Source organism: Phocoena phocoena, chromosome 1 (genome assembly GCF_963924675.1).
Source record: "Phocoena phocoena chromosome 1, mPhoPho1.1, whole genome shotgun sequence".
Classification (NCBI taxonomy): Eukaryota; Metazoa; Chordata; class Mammalia; order Artiodactyla; family Phocoenidae; genus Phocoena; species Phocoena phocoena.
This window is the reverse complement of record NC_089219.1, coordinates 54161584-54186315: the sequence shown is the minus strand read 5'-3', so window position 1 is coordinate 54186315 and position 24732 is coordinate 54161584.

Sequence of the window (24732 nt, the reverse complement as noted above, 5' to 3'; positions counted from 1 at the left end):
AGAAGGATATATAATGATATAGAAGGACGTTCATTATATAGTGTTAGATGAAAAAAGGAAGTAACAAAACAGAAGGTAAAAAAGTTATCTGGGGCTTCCCTGGTGGCGCAGTGGTTGAGAGTCCGCCTGCCGATGCAGGGGACACGGGTTCGTGCCCCGGTCCGGGAAGATCCCACATGCTGCGGAGCAGCTGGGCCCGTGAGCCATGGCCGCTGAGCCTGCACGTCCGGAGCCTCTGCTCCGCAACGGAAGAGGCCACAACAGTGAGAGGCCCGCGCACCGTAAAAAAAAAAAAAAAAAAAAAAAAAAGTTATCTGCATAGAAAAAAAGACAGATACAAATTTCAATAAAGTTTATTTCTAGATGATGCATTTCCAGTAATTTTTTTCTTTCTTTTTTTGGTCTGTATTTTCTACAATTAACAAGTGTTATTTTTTTTTAGGAAGGAAAACAATTAACGTTATTTCCCCATAAAAGATAACCTTGGTTGATTATTACACAAATTTCCTAAACAGGACTACGATAGTTGAAATGACTACCTTAAAAGCAAACAAATAAAAATAAAGTGTCTACCACTTCAACCTCTGTTCTTCTACAAGAGTTGCTGACAAGCCTAGAGTGGACTGATTTGCATTTGTTCACTTGTTCATTCATCACTTGTTTAACAAGTATTTATTAAGCCCCTGCTCTGTATAAAGCACTATGCTGGTAGTGGAATATTGCCTTAGGTAAAGTCTTATCGCTGTCCTTGGGACCTTAATGTCTTGATGCTGGTTATATATCTAACTATAGTATGAGGCAAAATGAAAAAAGAACAAGAAAGATATGGAGGGGACATTTCTGCACCTAGTCACAGGCAGATCACGTGACATATTATAATCCAGAGTTTCAATTAGAAATGTATAATCCCTATAGCTAATTGTAACAATAGTTAACATTTATAAAGCACATACTGTGCTGTTAATAAGGGGCTCTCAAAAGGTCGTTGATGGTTCCTTGGGATCCTTGACTTTTTCAGGAGGTCTAGAAGGTCAAAACAATTTTCATAATAATGCTAAGACACTATTTGCTTTTTTCTACCTTGTTGGCATGTGCAACAATGATGCAAAAGCATTACCCAATGGTGGGTAAAACTATTGGTGTCTTAACATGAATCAAAGTAATGGCACCAAAATCTGCCACTAATGTGTCATTGTATTTATCATTGCCATGGAAAAACAATGCCTTGATGAAGGGGTAAAAATGATTAATTTTATTAAATCTAGACCCTTGAATACACACCTATTCAACATTCTATGTGACAAAATGGGAAGTACATATTAAGCACTTCTGATGCACACAAAGGCATGATGGTTGTCTAGAGGAAAAACACTTGTGTGAGTGAGTAGCCACTTTTTTTCATGAAACACGATTTTTACTTGAAAGAACAACTGAGAGGCAAGCTACATTTATTCAAACATTTGGCAGACATTTTCTCCAAAATGAATGAAGCAAGTGTGTCACTTCAAGGAAAAACAACTGACAGTATTTGTTGCCAATGATAAAATTTGAACTTTCATGTGAAAATTAGAATTTTGGAAGATTTATGTCTGGCACATGAACTTGTCAGCTTCCCAAATCCTAAAGGGATTTCCAGTGAGATTGTGGGGCTATTAATGATGTGATTTAAAAATTTTTTTGTAATGAAATGTGTCAGTGTTTTGGAGATCTGCATAACTCAGTGAACCAATACTTTGCAAGTGACCAGTGCATGATGTTATAAAAGCAGAAAGAGAAAAACAAATACCGTATGCTAACACATATATATGGAATCTTAAAAAAAAAAGAAAATGTTCTGAAGAACCTAGGGGCAGGACAGGAATAAAGACACAGACGTAGAGAATGGACTTGAGGACACAGGGAGGGGGAAGGGTAAGATGGGACAAAGTGAGAGAGTGGCATGGATGTAGATACACTACCAAATGTAAAATAGATAGCTAGTGGGAAGCAGCTGCATAGCACAGGGAGATCAGCTCGGTGCTTTGTGACCACTTAGAGGGGTGGGATAGGGAAGGTGGAAGGGAGATGCAAGAAGGAGGAGATATGGGGGGTATATGTATATGTATAGCTGATTCACTTTGTTATAAAGTAGAAACTAACACACCATTATAGAGCAATTATACTCCAATAAAGATGCTAAAATAAAAAACCCCATAGACTGCAACTAAGACCCAGCACAGCCAAAAAATAAAGAACAAAACGACTAAGGCATTGTCTAAAATAGTACAAAAGCCACTGGTTGAAAATGAAAATGTTAAAAAAAATCATAATAAAAAAATACATTGTTTAAAAAAAATCATATGTGAATAAGAGATCCACTCAAAGTGCAAGATAGACCAGTGAATTTTAATGCAGCAGAGAATGAAAAGTTTATTGGTATCATTTCAGATTCCATATCTCCACAAGCCTAACTTCTACTTGTCAAATTGGTAAAGTATCAGAGAAAAATATCCATAGTTACCTGAAAAGACTAGCAAAATACTCCTCTCTTTTCCAAATCCATTTCTGTGTGAGGCTAGATTTTCTTTGTATACTTAGATTAAAACAACATACAGCAACAGACATAAAAGCCAGATGTTAAAAGGATTTATATAAAAGGAAAACAATGTCACTCTTCTTACTATTTTGGAGAAAATATAGTTTTCTTTCTACAAAAATGTATTATTATTAATATGTTATTTATGTAGCAGGTTACAAGGTTTATCATTTATATTTATAAATGAATTAATAAAGAAACGTTAAAAAATTCTCAGTGTTAACTTTGAATATCTGTATACACAACTCACGTAAACGAAAGCTCTTTGGAGTTCTCAGAAAGTTTTAAAAGAATGAAAGGGTCCTGAAACCAAAATGTTTGAAAATTGCTACTCTGGACATTACATGAAGAATTTCATATGCATAATCTTGCTTAATCTTCACAGTCATTTTTAGCATTATATATACCTACTACTATTTCCATTTTACATTTGAGAAATATGAGTTGGAGAAAGTTTAATAACTTGCTCAAGATCAAATAGTGAGTAAAAGAGAGGTACAAACTCAGGAAGTAAGTGCAATGAACAATTTGTTTTGAATCGGGGCAGAGAGGGGAAGGTTTCACAAAGAGAGCAAATTTGAACTGAGGTATGACTCAATAGTAAAAGGAGGGAAGGGAGTTCCAGGCAGAGGGAATAGTGTCAATGAAGATTTTGTCTGCGAATGGCTAGGGCAGGGGTTCCTGGACATATTTGTGCCATGGACCCCTTTGGCAGTCTGGTGAAGCCTACTAAATCTTTCTGGGCATAATGTTTTTAAATTAATAAATAAAGATACATGTAATTAAAAAGAAAGTCAATTATATATTATATATGCAACTATCAAAATATTTTAAAAAACAATTTGTGAGATAGTGTTAAATATGCTTCTTTATTTTTTTCTTTTATAAATTTATTTATTTTTTGGCTGCATTGGGTCTTCGTTGTGGTGCGCGGGCTTCTCATTGCAGTGGCTTCTCTTTGTTGCAGAGCACAGGCTCTAGGCACGTGGGCTGCCGTAGCTGTGACACGCGGGCTCAGTAGTCGTGGCTCATGGGCGTTAGAGCGCAGGCTCAGTAGTTGTGGCTTGCAGGCTCTAGAGCACAGGCTCAGTAGTTGTGGTGCACGGGCTTAGTTGCTCCATGGCATGTGGGATCTTCCCGGACCAGGGCTCGAACCTGTGTCCCCTGCATTGGCAGGCAGATTCTTAACCACTGTGCCACCAGGGAAGTCTTTATGCTTCTTTATTAATGCATTAATTAACAAATTCTAGTGGTGAAGGGTATTGATGAACATACATAATATTTCTGTAACATCTATAAAATATGAAAATATCTGTGATTTCTACTGATGACAAAGGTTTGTTATCTACATTTATGGTGGAAGGAAATACTATTTTCCAGTTAGAGGTCAGAGAAAATATATAAACTTTTTCTGTCCAAGTTCACATATTCAAGGGTCTTCGAACTTCAAGTAAAGAACCCTTGGTCTAGGGTAAGTTTCATGGCCTTCTATTTATGTTCCCTATCCTGGGGGTAGGCAAGCGCTAGAGAACAACGGACAAATAGTAGCAGTAGCCATAATAGTAGTAGTAATAGCAGTAACAGTGATAGCAGCAGCAACAATGAAACTTATTGAATGCTTACTACATGCCAAGAATGCTTCCAAGTGCTTTAAACGTACAGATTAGAAATCAGGCAGCTCTTTTTTTGTTGTTGTTGTTTGTTTTGTTTTGTTATATTCATTCGTTTTATCAGGCAGCTCTTCATTAGGAATAAAGAAAGCTGAATAATCCTCGGACTGGGATAATAATCTAAAGAACTAATGAATTAATTATAATTTTAATGTTTTATGTGTTCCTTAACTTTCTAGAAAGGGAAATGGAAGAGTTTGGCTCCAGTTGAGCTCAGAAATTAGAATCAGCTCTAAAATTCTATAATGTTTTTAGAGCCATAAGTGTTGACATGTTGAACTGCAGCTTTGTAGCTCATGTGGATATGTATTTTTAAATAGTATTCATAAGAACATAGGTATAGTATAGCATAGCTCAATTATTCTACAGCCTACATGAAATATGTATAAAAGTATAAATTTGGGGAAAAAGTTATTAACCTGGTTAAACTGAATTTTACAGTATTTTTGTACTTTGAGAACTCCATTTTTTATTGTGTACTTTTTAATTCTAGCTCAAACTAATTCATTTCTTAGATTACAGAGGTGCTTTCTCAGTACCACCAGTTTAGCCTTGAAATACTCTGTAACCCACTCATGTATCTTTTTTCCCCCCACAACTGCATTATAAACCCTTTGAGGGCAAAGAATAGATCTAACAACTTATATTTTGTGTTCCTCACAGCACCTGGGAGCGTGAGCACTTTGGAGGAGGAGTTACTATATGAATAGTATAAAAGTCCATTTTGAATCAAACCTCCGTGTTCAATGTTATTGTAAGTACTCTAGGCAATTCTATTCCTTTCATATTATCAGTGCCATGAGATGTGCTGCTTTTGTATCTGCTTACATGGTACCCTGGAACTATTTCTGCTGTCACATATTGAAAATTGTTTAAGAAATGTGTATTCTTCTCTAATTGAAGCTACAAGCAAAAGTGATTAAAGATAAATATTTGAAGTGATGCCAAGTCTGAATAGCATACTGTTTCCTTGGTATGTAGATTCTTCTGCAGTTTAAAATCCTTTGTTCAACCAGTAAACATGTACTGAAGGTCTCCTATGGGCTAGGATAAACCAGTTCAAATGCAGAGAGAAGCCAAGGTGAGGGTGGAGCATTACAAGCTGTTTGTTTTGCTGAGTCTTAGTGTGCACTGAAAAGAGTGGTAGGTAAAGAACTGGGAAGATAGGAAAGGGACAGAGAAGATGAGGGTTGTGAGAAATAGAGAGAAGACACCTCCATCTGCTGTCCCCACCCTGAGGCAGTTAGGCATTGACTTGGTGTTTTATGACAGTAAATGGGGATAAGGGCAGAGAGGGAACTGAGGAATTGCTATCCTTGGAAATTCTGCCTAATGGCCGATATTAGAGCATTTACCCAACGCACTATGGGCTGTGAAAGAGATTTAGTATAAAGAGGGCAAGAAACTTGTTATCTTCTGACTCAATAATCTATAAAATAAAGTCAGAATGGATATTCGTATATTTCTGCTTGACACAGAGGCAGCTCCTATATGCAATAAACTTGATGAAAGAGAGTACTTTTAAAAATCATATTTTACTTTATTGCTAAATAATAACAGGTAGCATTTATTGAGCATCTACTATGTGCCACCCTTGATGTTAAGGGCTTTTATATATTATTATTGATACTCATTCTCCCTATGATTTTTGACAACAACTAACGTTTACTGAATACTTACTATGTGTCAGGCACTATTCAAAGAGTTTTACATTATTGACTCATTTAATTCTAACAACCCTATGAGGTAAGTGCTATTATTTTCCTCATTATACAGATGTTGAAACTAAGGCCCAGAAAAGTCAAGTAACTTGCCCAACCTCACACAGCTAGGAAGGAGCAGAGCTGAGATTTGATGTCACTGAAGTGACATCAGGATGCTAATTAAAGGAGGTAATGTGTGAAATATTCTGTGTCTATCACACAGTAGATACATTTTTGTCTCCCTTATCTTCCTCCTTGTCCCCTCATCAGCTTACTATAAAAGAATGACCTTTTAACTTTCAAGGAGAGCCCACACAAATATTCACCTTGTTTTTAGTTCTTCTCATCATCATTCTTAGGCTTTTTGGTAAAGATGCTTATATGTCATGAAGCATAACGAAAGAAGAAACTTTCCTTTTCTAAAAAGAATAAACACTTTATTCATTTACTAACCTTAAATAGTTAGACACTAAAAACCATGCAGCTATAAAGAGTCCTGGAAGACAAGGGAAGGAAGGAAAGGAACAAATATTGATTGAAATCTTAGTTCCCAAGTACTGTGCTGGGAACTTTATGTATGATTCTGAAGCTAAGAGCATCCAGGCAGCCTCCTTGTTAGGAAGGGATGGAGCCTAAGATTGTCTCCAACATGTATAATGCTGTTTCCTTCCTCACAGACTCGGGAACCTTGTCTTTGGAATATATGATCCCAGAAAGTTCCTAGCTTAGGAGTTCAGATAAGAAAGGGATGATACTAAATAATTTCCTAAGGCAAAAATCATTCTTTTATTCCAAACAACTTCCTGAACAAAACAGCTTTTCCTCCTGAGTCCTTGGTGGCTGAGTTACACAGCATTTGCCTGAATGCTAATCCTTAGATTATGCATCTCTTAATCAATTTGGCCATAATTAGGTTGAGCTTACAAATTGTCATTCCAGGGATAATGATTATCTTTAAGAGGCAGAAAGGAAAGCATCAGGATCATCTCTGGCATCTCATCTCCCTGCAACAACACTCATTGCCTGGGATGGGTGGCAGAGGAAGTGCGGCCAGGGGCAGGGCTCTGGTTTCATTCCTACAGGTGGGTGACCGGTGACCCATGGACATGTAGAAACATTGCTATGGGCATGGGTCTTGGTTTAAGGGTAGCTTCTGTTTTCATGTTTGCTTTTCTGGCTTGACTTTCTATTTGAGGCAAATAAGTCATAACATTGATACCATCAGCATCCTGCTAGCATAACATTGGTGCTTTGAAAGACTAATAAACACAATGATTTTCTCAGTTAAGTGTGTCTTCATTTAGATAACTTCTTTATCTGAGGAGCTTAATGCATTTTGTAAGTATGGTCTCAGTCTTACGTGTGCGAGAGAGGGTAGAGTAATTTTTGCAGCTCTGGCCAAGGGCATGCAAATCTAGTGATGGGGGACTGTGTTTGTCTTATTCATCACTGTAGCCTTAATAACTAGCACAGGCTGCTTAGTAAATACCTATCGTTGAGTCTCTTCTTCCCACCTCAACGGAGGGTAGGAAATCACATCCTACCTTGGCCGTAGTCATGGTCAGTTTTCTCCAGACTCATCCCTACGCTTCTTCCCTTTCCTGGCCACCCTGACAGTTTAAAAAGAAGCAGAGTGAACAGAATCAGTCCTTAGCTCAGTTCCTACCAATTCTATAAGTGATTGAGTTCTCACTGACTGCAACCTCTAACATTTGTGATATTTTTTGGACTTAGCTTTCCAAACATGTAATCACTGCAATTCCTAGTCTGCCTGATAATTTCCTGCCTCCCTGGATTGTCTATGCCTAATGCTCAGCTTTGTTTTGTTACCATCCATGCCTCAGTGTGTCAGGGAATCTGAAGCATTTTTTCAGTGATTTTATGTGTGTGGCTACTGAGACCCACTCAGACTGAGAAAGATGCAGGTTGATTTCATGCTCACAGAGTTGTGTGGCATGTCTTCTTCCATGCTCTCGGGATAATTCATTCAAAAAAACATTATATGTCTCCTTTATCAAGTATTTTTCTGGGTATGAGAAATACAGAACATATTTTTAAAATTCCTATCTTCAAGGAACTCACAGTCAAGAGGAACATAAGCCTGTAACACGAATAACTACAATATAGTAGAAGTGCCTGCAGGAGCTCTGTGAAGGGAGTGACTATTTCTGCCTGAAAGATACAAGGAAAGAGCAGGTGACAGCTGAGGAAAAAGAAGGAGTTACTACTCAGTTGGAGCATCCCCTTGGAGTATGAGTAGACATAACTGGGGCATTCTGGCTTAGCCCCAGTCCCTCTTCCCACAACATGTGACAAGTTCCAAGGCTAAGTGAAAGGCTGAATTTTGCTGTTTGGTAGGCCACTTTGATGAAGTGGTTTGGAACTATGAAATGTGAGCACCAGTGTCTAGTGGACAGCTACTGCCTTTTTATTACCCAGCTTTTATTTACAAATACTCAACCCCTGAAATCTCCCTGTTGAAGACTACCCCTCTACTCTCTCGTCCATACATCTCCAGAGGTAGGCATGTGACTTAAGCTTGCTGATCAAAGCACTTAATGCTGCTGGCCACAGTAATTGCTGGAAGTTTCAGCATGTGGCCCAATCAGAGCCAATGACATGGAAGAGAAGTTTTGCTGGAAAGAAACTCACTTTTTCCTGCTGGACTTTATTCATAAGAAGATACAAGGTCTGGGGCTGCTTCACCCATATTACAAGGTGAACTGGAACCAACATGGAGAAGGGCAATGCTGGAAGAGATAGAAAGTCTATCCCAAGCACATGACTTTGGCCCCAGATCAAGCCATGCCAGGAGCTAGAACAATTCTTGGCCTTTTCTACTGTATGAGCAGATGAAGCCCCTTTTTGCTTAGGCCAAATTAGATTGGACTTTCTGTCTTTCTTCACACATAGTTGAAAGATCTCAAAATCTTTATTCTGAAGAGGAAAACATCCAGGAAGGAACATGAATGCATTCCAAATATTTGAAGGATGTTGAGTAGGAGAATTACTTGAATATTCTTGTGTGTCTCTAAGGGGTGGAACTAGAATCAGTGGGGAGATGTTTTAGGTGGTCAGATTTCAGATCAGTGTAAGTAATAATTTTTATTTTATTATTATTTTTGATGTGGACCATTTTTAAAGTCTTTATTGAATTTGTCACAATATTGCTTCTGTTTATGTTTTGGTTTTTTGGCCCTGGGGCATGTGGGATCTTAGCTCCCTGACCAGGGATCAAATCCACACCCCGCCCCCGCATTGGAAGGCGAAGTCTTAACCACTGGACCACCAGGGAAGTCCTAGTAATAACTTTTTAACTTTGGGCACTCTACCCAATAAAAGAAGCTAGAGGATTTGATTCAACATGTACTTAGGGGAGAACATGAGGCAGTGGAAGAAACATGCCTCCCCCCCATGTTAAAAACGTCTTGAAATGTTTCAAGGCAATTTAAAAGTGGTCTGAGTCACCTTTATCACTGTATGAGCTTTCATTTAGCTTTATAATTCCTCAAAGTCAAAGAGAATGTGACTATTTACTTATTTACTCCTGTTCTCTGAAAAAACTATAGGCTATGACCCATGGGAGGCCATGAAATCAATTTGGGGATTTGGGACCATCATCCTTTTAATGAAAGAGAAGAGAATCAAATGTAAAAAGAGCAAGAGTTGCTTTGTGAACCTTTTGATTCCCTTTTATAAATAAAACATACATAGAGAGAGACAGTATAGAGTAATGGCTATAAATATGAACTTTGGGATTGGACTAGAAAGATTAAAATTCTAGGGCTACTACTTATCAACTGTTATGAGAATTAAATGAGATGATATAGGTAAAGAGCTGAGCAGGATCCTGGCACAGAGTAAGCACTCAATAAATTTTAGCCATTCATTATTATTACTACTAGATAATTTTTAGGATCTAGAAATTGGCTCCTATGAGAGGTGAATGTCCATCCTTGCTTATCAGGCCCCCAGATTTTGCCAAACAATCTGAAACTTTATGATTTTGTAAGGGAGAAAAAAATTACCAGATGTTTCTTGTATCTTCTAGTAGTGTTGGAAGATGCTATGTTATAGCATCAATCGCTATCCCAAGCCTATAGCAGGACCATGAAAATAACCAAGTCAGTAGGCTGTAAGCCTTCCTATTAGACAGAGGGCATGTTTATTCAACTTTATATCCCCAGCATCTCTGAGAGTACCTGGAAAATAACTGCTTAACTGCTTAAATGTTATTAAACATCTCTAATATTTCGTCTCTTAGCTTTTGATGCTCTCTCCACTACCTAAATCTCCTCTGTTCTTTGTTTCATCAGGGAATCTTTCCTGGTTCTGAAAGAAAATTCCCCTCATCCCCTCTTCCCAAAGGCCCCAAAACATGCAAGGAACACACACATACACACACACACACACACACACACACACACACACACACCACATCACACATATATGATACAATATTAATGACTTCACATTCTTCAGGGATATGGGCTGTTTTTAAGCATCTATTATATATCCTTGTCACTGATGAACTCATGATTTCCCACTTTATCTCATTCAGAACTCATGGATGAATACCATCTGGTCCTGGTGATTTACTGCACAGAGTCCCTCAAGTTGCTGCATACCTTTCCCCGCAGAGACTGAAGAATCTCTGTCAAGGCCCTTCTCTGCTTTGCCATAAAATGTGTCCTTGGGACAGGAATTTCCCCATTGTCTTCTCCAATAAATACTGATTCAAAATATTCATTTAGCTGTTCCTCTCCTTCGTCATTTCACTTAATATCCTCCTCCTAATGAAAGCTCTTAACATAACAGATATAGTCACCTTACTAAAATGCCATGGACTCTTTATTACTATTATTATTTATCTTGAAGGCTTTACATGTTTTGCCCATTCCCTCTTGACCTCTGTTAGTTCTCAGCTGATACCATTTGAGTGCCCATCAAAGTATGTGGCCTACAAAGAATGTTCATTTTAAAATAGAGTGCCTTTAAAATAGTTATTGCTTTTCTACTATAAAATGAGAATATATTATGCCTAGAAATTTTGGAAAATTTAGAAAAGTAGAAGAGAGCACATGTTTCTAAACAAGCACTGATTGTGTGTGTTTCCAGAGCCTACCTTTTGCATTTCTTTATGAAACATAACCTATCTGATTTCCTTCTCTCCTGTTCTTTCTTCCTTGTGTGCTGTACTGTGGGGGAAGTGAGGCACCTCTCCTATACCTTGAACATGGTTGGGGTGTATCTTCACTCAGCCTTTATGAAGAGGGTGTCATCAAGTATGTTCTGCAGGCAGGCCTGGCCCTTGAGGGCCTCAGCTACTGGATGGCTGGGGACACCCGCCGCCCCAAAGACTCATCACATTCTCTATTTTCACCTAATTCCACTTCCTCAATGACAGCCAGTGCCTCACCAGGTTTTCTATTTTGCATCGAATCCCTTTTTTGTTCCACCAGCCCCCAGTTTGTGTCTCTTTGTCCCACAGATTTTTAGGTCTCTTACACATCAGCGAATTTCAGACCAGTTTCATGGTAACTGACCTCTGACTTGGCCCCAGAACTTTCTCTGGTGAACATCCCTTCTCTGGTGGATCAACCCTGAGGGTTATTGTGAGCAGAGTCATGGTGACCTTCAGCCTGCTTCCTCCCAGCTTCCCCAAGGACGCCTTGGTGCAGCCCATGCAAGGACACATGGGCTTTGGAGTCAGACAATGTGAGTTTGAATCATAGCCTGCCACCATTTGAGCTAGTAATGAACCTCACTGAGCTCCTTATTACTTCATCTGAAAAATGGGGCAGTAATACACTCTGCGTCTCTGTAACACACTGTTTATTATTTATCTAACTCAGATAACATATGCTATATGTAAGGTATTATTTTGAGGGCTTTTCAGATATTAACAACTAGTTTTTTTTTTTTTTTTGCGATACGTGGGCCTCTCACTGTCGTGGCCTCTCCCGTTGCGGAGCACAGGCTGCGGATGCGCAGGCTCAGCGGCCATGGCTCACAGGTGCAGCCGCTCTGCGGCATGTGGGATCTTCCCGGACCGGGGCACGAACCCGTGTCCCCTGCATCGGCAGGCAGACTCTCAACCACTGCGCCACCAGGGAAGCCCAACAACTAGTTTTAAGCCTTTGAAAGCTTGGGTTATTTATTCATTTATATGAATTATTTATTCACCTGTAACAACAGTTTCATTATAAAACAATTGTTTCAGTGGAGGAAAAACAGGCTGGGAGCTAGAATATTTAAATTGTAATAACAATTATTTTATTTTTTCTTGTGGGGTTTGCAACTTTAAAGTTTGTGTTGAAAAAGAATAGCTATAAGTATTGTTATGAGTGGATAATGCCACTCCCCCACCCACCCCAAAGGATATGTTCACCCAGAACCTGTGAATGTGACCTTATTTGGAAGAAGGATTTTTGCAGATGTAATTGAGTTAAGGATCTGAAGATGATATCATCCTGGATGAACTGGGTGAGCCCTAAATCTGATGACACATATTTCTATAAGAGACAGAAGAGGAAAAGACATCCAGACACAGAGGAGGAGGCCATGTGAAGACAGAGACAGATTGAGGTGATGCATCTACAAGCCAAGGAGCGCCCAGGATTCCTGAGAGCAACCAGAAGCTAGGGGAGAGGTAAGAAATGGATTTTCCCTCACAGCCTCCAGGGCGGACCAGTCCTGCCAACACCTTGGTTTTGGACATTTCCGTCTCCAGACCTGTGAGAAAATGAATTTCTATTGTTTTAAGACACCACATTTGTGGTAATTTTTTATGGCCACCCTTGGAAACTAGTATGTTTTGTTACTGCAAGCTAAAAATCATAAATTGAGGAATCAAAACAGAACAGAAACAAACCTAAAAGTCACCAAATTACGATCAAAACATAAAATCAATCAAAAGCAATAGATTTCTAGACCTGTAAAATAAACAGCAGCATAGCTCATAACTACAAACAGTTAACAAGAGAACATAAAGCCGAGTAATTTACGCCAGCTGCTCAAACAAAGCTGCTGAATGTTGCCCTACTCTTGGGATACCAGCTTTTTAAGGTGAGGTGATAATTCCCTATTATAACTGTGTAATGACCAATTAAAGTTCACATGATGCAAAATCTATTCCCCCATTCAATCAATCAAGGTATATCCAATAGTCAGGTAAAAATCTGAGCAGTAGAAGAAATACCTGCATGTATCCTACTGCTTTACTATGAAGCCTTAAAAATGAAATAATGCAAATACCACTCCTAGCATGTTTCCTGGCACCTACGAAGAGCTTTTTTTCTTTTTTTTGCAAAAAGTTAATGAATGTTCTCTTTTCCATAAAATGTTCTCTTTTCCATGAAAATAGGTATTCATAGCAGATACAAAGCATGTCTTACACACAGTAGGTGTTTTGTAAATATTGTGGATATGAATCTATTTCTCTCTTGAATTTCCTTGTTCTTTTACAAAACCAGCCACCACGGTGTTTATAATCCAAGCCAATTCCTCCATGTACCTTATAAGAAGCAAGAATTCGTAATGATTGGGAGAGATATTATGGTATGTACAGGGTTGATTGTTTTTTTAATTTTTAAAATTACACCACTGTAAGTTATACAGTAGTGTATGTAACTACTATCTTCAGGAATAATGAGGAGAATGGAACCGGTGATAAGATGTAATAGAGTAGCAAACATTCAAAGATTGTCCTCTTGCAATCCTGTCCATTCATTCATTCAATCTCTCAGGCCTCTTAGCGAAACTTTGTTTGTGTCCAGAACTTAAAAACAATGCAGATGAAAGTTCTGAGGAACACTTGAGATAATACATGTGTGCAACAATTAGTGAATGATTCTGAAATAATGGCAGCAGGGTTGTGTGATTTCATAGAACAGACTAAGTGGCGATGCTAAGGAAGTTTTAAATTGAATTGGAAGGGCAGAGACAGGGAAAGCTTTTTGCGATGAAGGCTTTCAAATTGGGTCTTAAAGGAATATTAGACAACAGACTTTAAAAAAGTGTTTGTATCCCAGCTAATGACACACCTTCTTCCTATTTCCAGGCCTAAAACTACTGCATAGTGCCTAGCATGTAATAGGAGCTTGACAAATATATATATTTTTTTACATCTTTATTGGAGTATAATTGCTTTACAATGGTGTGTTAGTTTCTGCTTTATAGCAAAGTGAATCAGTTATACATATGTTCCCATATCTCTTCCCTCTTGCATCTCCCGCCCTCCTACCCTCCCTATCCCACCCCTCCAGGAGGTCACAAAACACTGAGCTGATCTCCCTGTGCTATGTGGCTGCTTCCCACTAGCTATCTATCTTACGCTTCGTAGTGTATATATGTCCATGCCTCTCTCTCACTTTGTCACAGCTTACCCTTCCCCCTCCCCATATCCTCAAGTCCATTCTCTAGTAGGTCTGTGTCTTTATTCCTGTCTTACCCCTAGGTTCTTCATGACATTTTTTCCCCTTAAATTCCATATATATGTGTTAGCATATGGTATTTGACTTAAAAAAAAGAAAAAGGAAGAAAAGAACGAGTGAGTCATCCATGCTGCTTCAGTCTGATCTTTTCAGTACATAGATCGGTTGATGTCACTCACCTCCTCTAAAGCTTCACAGAGGCTCTGCAGTCTCCAGAGAAAGAGTAGAAAGTGATCTTTGAATCAAATAATGTTTGGTTTGAGTTCCAAATGCCTTCAGACTGGCCTCTTTCCTATCCTATCTATTCCTAGCTCTCTTTCACAGCTTTCTGTCCTTTTGATACCTAAATCTAACCATATCACCCCTCCTACCCTCCCATCTCTTGCTTAAAAACTTTCAGTGGCTGCCCCTCTGTCCTCAGAATCTGGTGTCTACTATCTTCTCCAGCGTCTGCTTTCTGGACGCTTTCCTTTAAACTTCTCACTGTCTGGAAGATGTCACATTTTTCTCTCTCCTCTGGGCCTTCATGCATATCTGAAATGTTCTACTTGGAATGTTCCTCTCGACCATATGCCCATTGCAACCCCACCCCAAGTATCAAGCTAACTCCTGTGCATCTTTCAAGTCTAGGCTTAAATGACACTTGAGGCCTCCCCTGTCTCCAGGTGGGTCCTGGGCTATGAGGCTCACAGAGCACCTCACACTTAATCCACTGTAGCACACACCACAGTTGATTGCAGTGATCTGCTTTATAATGGTTGTCTTTCCTACCTAGACTGGCAGTGCTGTGAAGACAATGACTATGTCCGGTTCATAATTGTCTTTAGTACCTGGTACAGTACCTGGGCTAATGAATATCTTTTGAATAAATTATTGAGATCTAAAACTTACTGACTGCATGACCCTGGGCTGGTAACTCTGCCGCTCTGAACTTCAATTTTCTCTTTTATAAAATGAAGATATTAGTTGCCTCATAGAGTCTGGTACACTCTAAAGTAGCATATAAATGTCTACTTGTCTAGTTTTAATGGTCTTTGTGAGTAAAACCTCACTTGTCTTTTTAACTTTCACCCGTTAATGTATACTTGGCACCAAACTGGACTTCTCTGCTTTTTCGTAAACATTGTCCTCTGTTTCCCATCTTTGTGCCATTGCTCATGCTGTCCTCTCTTCCTAGAATTTCCTTCCTCCCTTCTCCCCATTTCAAAATTTCCTCCATCCCAGAGCCAGGAAGCCTCCCTTGATTTGTCTTAGTCAAATTACCTCTCCCTTCAAATTTTGTTACATTTTATCTGCCGCTCTTTTAGAACATTTGCCACTTGCAACACTGTGTTATGGTTATTGATATACAACTTTCAGTTTAGCAGGCTCTAGAGTCAGTCTTCCTGGATTCATATCCCAGACCTACCTACTTACTAGCTATATAACCATAGTCTGTGTCTGATTTACTTCACTTAGTATGGTAATCTCTAGGTCCACATACTAAGTGAAGTAAGTCAGACAGAGAAAGACAAATATCATTTGATATCACTTATATGTGGAATCTAAAAAAATGATACAAATGAACTTATTTACAAAACAGAAACAGACTCAAAGACTTTGAAAACAAACTTATAGTTACCAAAGGGGAAAGGTGCAGGGTGGGGGAGAGTGATAAATTAGGAGTTTGGGATTAACATAGCCACACTACTGTATATAAAATAGATAATCAACAAGGACCTACTGTGTAGCACAGGAAACTCTACTCAATATTCCGTAATAACCTATATGGGAAAAGAATCTGAAAAAGAATGGATATGTGTATATATATAACCGAATCACTTTGCTGTGCACCTGAAACTAACATAACGTTGTAAATCAACTATACTCCAATATAAAATAAAAATTAAATTTAAAAAACCCCATGGCCTAACTAGCCTATCTAAACCTCGATTTTTTAATCCGTAAAGTGGGAATAATAAGAACACCCATCTCGTAAGTTATTTGGGTGGGGGTCACATTAAATGATATTTTGTAAGTAGATCATTTAGCACAGCGCCACACATGTAATCAGTGATTATGTGCTTGACGTAATTAACACCGTCACGCTCAGCAGCATCTTCTCCCTAATTAAACTCTGAGTTCCTTGGGGATGAAGATTATGTTTTTATAAGAGTCCCCTATTGTACTTAGAATAATGCCTGGCCTCATGCTTGGTGCTCAGTAAATGTTTGTTGAATGCAGGCATAAGTAAGATAGACAAATATAGACAAATAATGACTTTCTCTTGCTATTAAAATGATGGAGGTTTACTGCATTTTTTGGGCTTTTTAGTAACTACTGTCCCTGTGGATTTCCCCCAGGCTGAACATTTTGAAATAGTGGTGGTAGAATAGGCCCACTATGTTGCCATCAGTCTGGAATTTGGAAAATTACAAGCAGAATTAAAGAACAGTATTAGAATTATTTATTCTTTCTATGCCCCTTTATTGAATTCATTTGGGGAGAAATTATCTATTCTTGTTTAACAAGAAGATTACATTACACATTCATGTAGAAAGAATTTTACCAATCTGTGGAAAGTTTTCTCAGATCTTACCACATGTTAGATGTCAGGCAATGTCTCATTTGGAGAGAGAAAAAAACAACTAGAGTTACTGTGATTTACAGTAAGGCAAGTTATACTGAATTTCCTTGGTAAAAAGAAAATGAAGGTGCTGATATATCTTTGCGATAGTGATTTCATTTCCTGTCAATAAATACATTAGGAAGTTGCTATGAGAGTAGAGTTTTAACATTCTCACGCTAACAACAACAACAACAAAGGTAATTATGGGAGATGAGCTGAGGAATGTCTTAATCCTATTGTGGTAAATATTTCACAATATATATGTGTATCAAATGATCACATTGTACACTTTAAACCTATACAATGTTATGTCAGTTATATTTCAATAAAGCTGGAAAAAAGTGAAAAAAAAAAAAAGAAAATGGAAGCTACATTTGTAAAATATCAGAGAGGTTCATCTTCTAAACAGCCTCTTATCTGGAAAATATATGTAGTCATTTTCCTGACTTAATAAGGAGATAAAGCAAGTTTCACTTATCTTAATTTTGCCTGTAATGAATATACCAGATGAGATTTTGCTATGATATGTGACTGCTCTTTCGTTAACAAATTAGATAATTGCTCTCTTGGAATGGACCAACTTTATTATTTAGCACCTGACTTAATACTGAAATAATCTAGAACTTTTTTGAAAGCGTGCAGAGCTATGAGGAAAGGCATTGTGTATACCAGGCCTGAGAAGTCATGGATTTCCATGTGCTTTGGGGGAGATAGGCCACTGCCTGCACAGCTTCACAGGCAGTTGAAAGATTTGATCTCATTTAACTGATCAAGATCTGAAATTTTACCATCTGAATTCCATGCATTTCATTTGTTTCGGGGGAGGACCTAAGAGAGTTGGGAGCTTGGGAGGTAGCCTTGTGTAGAGCAGGGGTTGGCAAACTATGGCCTGCAAGCCAGATCCAGTCCACTATCCATTTCTGTACAGCCCATAAGGTAACAACGACTTTACACTTTTAAATGGTTGGAAAAAAAAATCAAAAGAAGAATGATATTTCATGACATGTGAACATTATATACAATTCAAATTTCAGTATCCATCCATAAAGTTTTCTTGGAACAGTCACGTTCATTAGTTTCTGTATTGTCTATGGTTGTTTTTGTGCTGCAATGGCAGAGTTGAGCTGTTGCAGTAGAGACTGTGTGACCCTTAAAGCCTAAAAATTTACTACCTGGCCCTTTACAGAAAAAGTTTGCTGATCCCTGGTGTAGAGGAAAGAGCATTAAAAGCCATGGAGTCAGTCTTAGGGTTGAATCCTATCTCTTCCAGTTACTAGCTCGGTAACCTCAGTCAAGGTGACCTTCATTCATTCAATACACATTTATTGAACTCTTAGTGTTTCTCAGAGACTTTGCTTGGCATTAGAGATGCAGTGGTTTTTGCATCTGAGGGTTGGCCAATACCTAGTTTGCTGGTTTCATTGAGAGGATTAAATGAAATTAAGTATTCAAAGTGTATAGCATGTAGTAGTTGCTCAACAAATGATTTTTTTCCTGCTCTACCCTTTATTAGGAGTCAAAGGTGGGGAAGTCACAGTTTCTTAGAGTATTTGCTCTTTCAACTATTAAACAGCTTAACAAATGATTTTTGAAAGTCCACAGATAACCATTCTACCCTGGTATTTTGGGATGGACTTAGGAGTGTGGCAATGAGGCAGAATGATGAGCTGATGGCTGACCGGGACCTAGCCTGGTGTCTCAAGTGGAGGTGGTGCTGAGGACCTAGAGGGGAAGAGAGGCATTGGAAAGGCAAGGCCAGGGAAGCAAAAACATTTGACTTCACAGTTTTAATCCAGGCCTGTTTGTACAGATGTAAACTTCTGTGGGACCCGGTCTTGGGTGGCACGTGGTCCTTTGATAGTCAAAATATTTCTAGTAAGCATCGGAGCCAGAATTTTGAATTCTGGGCATTCTGATTCTGATGCCACTAGCCATTATACCAGTGCCTCTCAAACTGGGGTCTAGGGTTCCATGGATGTATCATCAGGGGTTCTAGAGTTCTCTACAGAAGCCTATAAGTTTAGGATTTTATGATAATCTTAGGAAAGAAGAGAAAAAAGATCATATAAGCATATTCCAGACACTCAAATGACCCCTTTATAACCTAGTATTGCCCTGTGGTGCCTTTCTCTAAGTTTGCATTTGTGTTTAGATGGGGTAATTTTAGTGGGCTAATGAGGAAAGAACAGAGGCAGCAGATCTAATAAGAAAATGATGTGTTGACACCATAGGAAGGTCAAATTATATTACTGCTTACTCTAAGGACAAAGGTTTCACAGTAATTCTAAGTGAGAGAAGAGGTGGGAGAACCGAATCATCACACAGCACACAGGGGCGTTGGTGTGCCATGCCAAACTGGGGCATGTTTAGAATGGCAAGCTAGTTTTTGCAAAACCACAGCCACTATATAACTTGAATTTTATTAGTTTTGTGGTTTTGCTTTGATTTAATAAATTATACAAAAGCTATGTACATACAAGATTTTAAAATCTAGCTGTTTAAAACCAAGTTTTACCTCATTTAAATGACATTATGATAAAAATGATTTCAGTGATGTTCCAAATAACTCTTTATTATTATGTGATCTTGCCTTATTTCATAATTTGAGGCTTCATTGAATGGGGACACTCTCTAAATTCCTTCCAAAGTGTTCAAAAAAAAAATAGCCCAGAACTGGAGAGAAGGCAGGAGAAATTTTTCCCGTTAGTGTGTGGATGTCCTGTGCTTCTGTTGATGAGGTTATTTTTCCATGCACAGGAATATGTCCAAAAGAGATGAATGTTGGACCTTCCATATGGTTATTTAAATGATAATCTTATTTCTTTCTGATATTATTCCAGATCACGCAGTGTCCATTTCTGTGATTTTTTGCTTATCAGTGAAATATCTTTTCATCAGGGTCTGATGCTTGTGCTACTGTCTTCAGAATGGTTCTTGGCTCTTTTTTTTTTTTTTTTTTTTTTGCGGTACATGGGCCTCTCACTGTTGTGGCCTCTCCCGTTGCGGAGCACAGGCTCCAGATGCGCAGGCTCAGCGGCCATGGCTCACGGGCCCAGCCGCTCCGCGGCATGTGGGATATTCCTGGACCGGGGCACGAACCCGTGTCCCCTGCACCAGCAGGCGGACTCTCAACCACTGCGCCATCAGGGAAGCCCTCTTGGCTCTTTTTTATCCAGAGAAGCAAATGGGAAAGGACCTATCAGCCACCCCTCCCCCACCTCTCCATATCTGAATTTACGTTATAAATATATTTATTTGTTTATTGTCCATCCTCCCACTAGAATGCAAGCTACATGAAGGGAGGGGTTTTCTCTTGTTTATTTCATTCAGGGGTTCAAAACCAGGGCAGTTTTTCCTCAAGGGAACATTTAGCAATGTCTTGTTGTCACAACGAGGGTGGGGACTACTATTGGCATTTGGTGGGTAGAGGTCAAGGATTTGAACCTAGCTCAGTCTGACTTCAAAACTCGAAACCAAGACTGTCTTTCTTCGAATGAAAGAGCTTATGCGTGATGGGATAAACCTGAGCTTTCACACAGCACACAACTTCCTTCCTAGACCATCTCTTTTCTCTGTAGAGTAGTTTTTGTTTCTAAAAATGGTTTTCTCTTTCTCCTTAGGTGGGCTGTTGATAATTAACTAATATTAGAACCTACCATTTCCAAGATGTGAAGCTACCAGAGATGGCTTATAGATTTTATTTTATGTGTCATCTCTGATCATTGATCATTGGCTATAAATGTATTGAGAAGGATTCTCTGGCTGAGTGTGGGATAGAGCCATCATCAGTTAGCTGACTGATTTTGGTCAGGTGGTTTGCACGCATTTCATACATTTACACTCTCTGTTTGAGGCACTAGGGACCAATCAAAGATGAATAAGGTGTCCTATGGAAATATCCAACCTTCAAGTTTCAGCTCCATGCCCACCACTTCCAGAAGATTTCCCGATCATCCCAGCTTCTCTCTCTTTTCTAATCCTATAGCCAAGGTCTAGTAGGTGAGACAGGGAAATATAACAGTACTCATGAACTTAGCACTGCTGTAGCTTAGTACTCCTCATGTATGTATCTCACTTCCTCAACGGGACAACAAGGCCCAGGAGCTCAGTGGGCAGTGCTCATGGAGCTCCTCATCTCTCATTTGGCTTAATGTAATAAGCACTCAGTGAATATTTGCTGAGCAGAGGGTTAAATGAATTAATGAATGAGGTGGGGGTACTGCATACCTATTCCTATCAGACTGAAGAACCTACAAGTATATACAAGATCCCCAAACTAAACAATTAATGCCTAACCTAGCAAGGAACCTCCAGGATCCTGTTCTAGCACTGTGTTCAGCCCCTGTTCTGGCTGGTCAGTGTTCCTCAAACATCTGTAGTTGTTAAATATTTTGAACAACTAGATTGAACATTTCAGTCTAAAACTGAAACTACCCACAGAAGTCATCATCCCATTTTCTGTTTTATTCATCTTGTAGCACTTGGCCCAACCAACACACTCCATATTTTACTTATTTATTTTATTGTCTGTCTTCCCTCCCAGAAAGGGGCAAGAATACAATGAAGACAGGATTTTTGTCTTTTTTAGTGGCTGCTTGTTTCAGTTATCTACTGCTGCATAAACAAACAACCCCAAACTTAGTGGCATAAAATAACAGTCATTCATTATGTGTACAGATTTTGTGGGTCGGGAATTCAGACAAGGTACACAGTAGGTGTATTAGTTTTCTACTGCCGTGTGACAAATTACCAGAAATTTAGCAGCTTAACATAACATACATCTATTCTCTCAGTGGGTCAGGAGGCTTAAGGTACAGCTTAGCTGGGTCCTCTGCTCAGAGACTTGCAAGATTGTAATCAAGCAATCAAGATGTTGGCTGGCTTGTGTCTCTTTCTGGAGATGAGGACCTTTCCCAAGCTCACATGTTGCCGGCAAAATTCAGTCCCTTATGGTTGTAGGACTGGTGTTCACACTTTCTTGTTGGCTGTCAGCTGGGAGCTGCTCTCAGCTCCTGAAGGCAGTCCCTTTCCACATGGCCCTCTCACAACATGGCAGTTTTCTTCTTCAAGGCTGGCAGAAATGACACAATCTCTCTTTTAATAGTTTTTACTTTATTAAGTCAGGCCCACCCTGGATAATCTCCCTTTTTTTAAACAAAATCATCTAATTTGGGACCTTAATTACATTTGCAAAATCCCTTCACTTTGCCATATAACACAATTGAGGGAATGATACTGTGTTATAGATATCACATATAGAATGATATTCTATCCACAGTCCTTTCCCTTTTCCCCTCAACACACACTGAAGGAAGGGGATTATGTAGGATGTAAACACAAGGGGTGTGTGTGTGGGAATCTTGGGGGCCATCTGAGAATTCTGTCTACTGTAGCTGGTCAGAAAGAACTCAAAAGATGGGCTCAGCTGGGATTGAAGACCAGAGACACATGTGGCCTCTCCATGTGACTTGTCCTCACAGCTTGAGGGCTGATTCTGAAACGAAGTATCCCAAAAGGGATTGTCAGAAAGTATTTCAAGAGATCAGGTGGAAGCTATATATTTTTTAATGACCTAGTCATGGAAGTCACATAGCATCACTTCTGTGCCACAAAACTTTACAGATACCATGAACATTGACCCTCCCTCTTGATGGGGGGAATGGAAAAAAAATCTGTAGCCATTTTTTTTTAAACTACCACACTATTTTATCTCTAGTAGGTCTGCAGTAAATGTTGAATCAAATAAATATTTATCTAATAAATCTAATTCAGACTAGGATAGAATTAAATCAAGAAAAACTGGGCTTCCCTGGTGGCGCAGTGGTTGAGAGTCTGCCTGCCGATGCAAGGGACACGGGTTCGTGCCCCGGTCCGGGAAGATCCCACATGCCACGGAGCGGCTAGGCCCGTGAGCCATGGCCGCTGAGCCTGCGCGTCTGGAACCTGTGCTCCGCAACAGGAGAGGCCACAACAGTGAGAGGCCCACGTACGGCCAAAAAAAAAAAAAAAAAAATCAAGAAAAACTATCTGGCAGAGACATATCTTAAATGGTGAATGAGTTGAATAGATGAAAGTATGGGGAAAAGTGTTTTAGGCAAATGGAACAGCATGCACAAAGGTATAGAAACATGAAAAAACTGGGTACTTAGGACAACTATAGGTAGTTCAGTGTAGCTAGAGCATAGAGTGTGTACAGAGCAGTGGGAGGTGATGGGTGTGGAGAGATGAGCAGGGGTGAGGCCACAGAGGGATTTGTGGGTTATGCTATGGAGTTTTCCTGGAAGAACTGGGGAGACATTGAAGAGTGCCACAAGTTCAGGGAGGCATTTTAGAAAGATTCTTATGTCTGCATTATAGAGGGTAGATTGGAGGTATGGGGAGCAGTAAAAGGCTGCTATAGTTAATTCAGACAAGAGATGATGAGAACGAATTGTGGCCTTTGCATTGAGGATGGAGAAGAGAGGACAGTTTCCCACATCAGATTCTCACTCAATAATTTCAGCATTGCTTTACTTACTTATTTATTTGTGCATTCATTGCAATCTGAATTCCTGTTCCTACTATTTATCACAGAGTTTGATGCTCATCTGGAACGCATGAGTGTTGAAACTCATTGACATAAGTCAGGCATGGTGTACATCTGAACGCTACTCCCTACGCAATCTTTACAGCTCAGCTCTGAACCGGCTCCCTTGGTGACGAGTGTTGGTGATGAGATATAAATATATTGAATTGAAACCTTGGCAGTCACCTTGGCCTGGGATGCAGCAAGGAGATAGAATCTGATTCCCGCTCTGCTTGTGTTCAAAGCGGCATGACATATTTGTACAGGAGTGTTCTCTCTGGAGTGTCAAGTACTTAATAAATATCACCTCTGCCCATTTTGGCAAATAGAGCCAGTTGAATTCCCAGGTTTCCAGGCCTTTTTGCAGAGTTTCTGAGGTGAATAAACCTCTTCTATTTTTTCTCCTCGCTAGAAAATGATCAGAGGGCTGATCACCTTTAGGATTAGGACAGATTCTTGACTCCTTCCTGCTGACCCTTATATTACAGATTAGGAAACCAAGCTGAGGGTGGGATGAGGTCTTAACAGCTGGTCAGTGGGGAAGCCTGGGGGATATTCAGATCACACATCCATCTCATGTAACTCATGAACTTGTCATCTTTAGTACCTAAAACAAATATATTTTGTTTAATAAGTGTTAAGGGAAATCTCGACACTAAGAATTCCTTCGATTCAGTTCAACAATTATTAATTTAACACCTACTTTTTGGCAAGCACGGTTCACAGTGAAGGAGCAATAACAACAAAAATCCCTGTCCTCATGAAGTGCACATTCTAGTAAGGGGAAATAATAAACAATAATGATAATAAAGAAATTATAACTAAAATCAAATGTGTACTAGAAGTAGTATTTAAAATCAGTAGTATGTTAGAATGTGATATATTTTATAGGAAAAAAAAAGCTGAGTAAAGGGGGTTGGCAGATCTGAGGGCATGGTGTGCAATCTTAAATAGGGTGATTATGGTATGCTTATTAAAAGATGTTTTTATCCTCAGCTCTACCCAGTTACATTTGAATGAAGGAATCCTTACTCTTAAGCCACTTAAATTGCTTAATCTCTCTGAGCCCCAGTTTCCTATTCATTCACTCATTGACACAACACATAATTGTATTAATGGTGATGGTTCCCACTGATATTTTGGAAAATATCAATAAAAAATTGACACAATCGCTGC